The following is a 1,648-nucleotide window of genomic DNA, read 5'->3' as shown; positions in this document are numbered from 1 at the left end:
ATATTTGTTTGAGTATAGTTTTTCATAGTATTCTAATGTTAGCTTTTTTATTTTAGTTGGGTCTGTTGTGATGTTACCTGATTCATCTCTTATTCGGATTTTATTGTTATCATTTTGTTGAGTTCTTTTTGGTGTTGTTGCTAGTTACTTTGGTCCATTCTGCTTTCTGTGACACCTCTATAAGGAGGACATCTCTCAGTGTTTCCTGCACTGCTGATCTTATTTTTACAAACTCCTTTAAGTTCTATTTTTTTAAAATATCTTAATCTCTCCTTCATATTTGATGAACAGTTTCGCTGGGTATACTATCTCATTCTTCATTATGCCTGGGAAGTTTTCTTCCAGTAATTCTTCCACAACATTTTTGGTGTCTTTACTTACTTCTTCCTGTTCTGGGATTCCAATGATTCTTGTTGGTGTCCACATTATACTTAGGTTTTGTTCTTTTTCCTTCCTTTTTGATTCTGCTTCTTGCTCTAGCTGATCAGTGGTGACAATTTTAACTTCTATTTCATTGGTTCTGTGTTCGATTTCTTCAACTCTGTTCATGTGTCCCACCATCATGTTGACAGCATCTGAAACATTGGACCTCATATTATGGATTGTGATTTCTTGTTTTTTCCAGAGCCTCTAATGCCTCATTTATTTTGTCTGCATTGTTCTGGATTGTATTTTTAAGCTCCTCCTGGTTTTTGCTTGCAGTATCCTGTAATTCTTCAAGGTTTGTCTTTCACCCATTGAAAATATTCATTGTTCTTTTGAATTCTGTGTCAGAAAGTTCCATCAGACTTTCTGGCTTCAGGATAACCATTGATACTGTGCCACTTTGGGAGAGTGACATCTTTCTTTGGGCTTGTGTAGGTTGTGAGGTAGGCTGCTTCTTTTATGACATTATTGTGTAAGAGTTTTCATGCCTGAGATGATAATAGGTTTTTGATCTGAAGTCACTGAGTAGAGGTTGTTGTTGTTAAGTGCCGTAGAGTTGCAGGCAACTCATAGCAACCCTATGAAGGAGAGTCCTCAATGCTTGTGTGTCTTTCATCCTCTCTCTAGGTTCACAGGGTTTCTGGAGGCAAGCTATTTATGGAAGTGGATGCCACTCCTTCTTCCAAGCTTGTTTTAACCAGGGAGTTCCACCAAACACTGTCCACCATAGGTAACCATTATCGCATTTGACACATCAGTGTCACAGTGTTCAGCTTCACAGCAACCACAAGTTATCTCAAAACTTCTTTTGAGGTATTGTTATTTTGATTTTCATTTACTTCAAAATATTTTCAAGTATCTCCTGAGACTTTCTTTTTGGCCGTGGTTCATTAAAAATATGTTGTTTAAAATCCATATAGCCTACAAAATAAATTTTCGTATCTTTCTGTTACTGTTTTTAATTTTATTCTCTCTCCATGAGAAAACATTTAATGTCATTTTAATCAAAAAGTAGTTAAGTTGTTCAGGTTTCCTGAATTCATACTCTGTGATTGTGAATTTACCTATTTACCTTTTCAATTTTATAGGGTTTTAAAAAATATGTTTTTCAAGCTCTGTTGTCACTCACTCATATACATATTCTGGATTCTTACTTCATAGTTAATTGACCATACTATTATATGCAGATGACACAACCCTTCTTGCTGAAACTGAGGAGGAC

The sequence above is a fragment of the Elephantulus edwardii genome, unplaced genomic scaffold, assembly GCF_000299155.1.
Source record: "Elephantulus edwardii isolate Elephantulus edwardi_28Jun2011 unplaced genomic scaffold, EleEdw1.0 scaffold00082, whole genome shotgun sequence".
NCBI classification, from domain to species: Eukaryota; Metazoa; Chordata; class Mammalia; order Macroscelidea; family Macroscelididae; genus Elephantulus; species Elephantulus edwardii.
Note: the sequence above shows the minus strand (reverse complement) of the source record.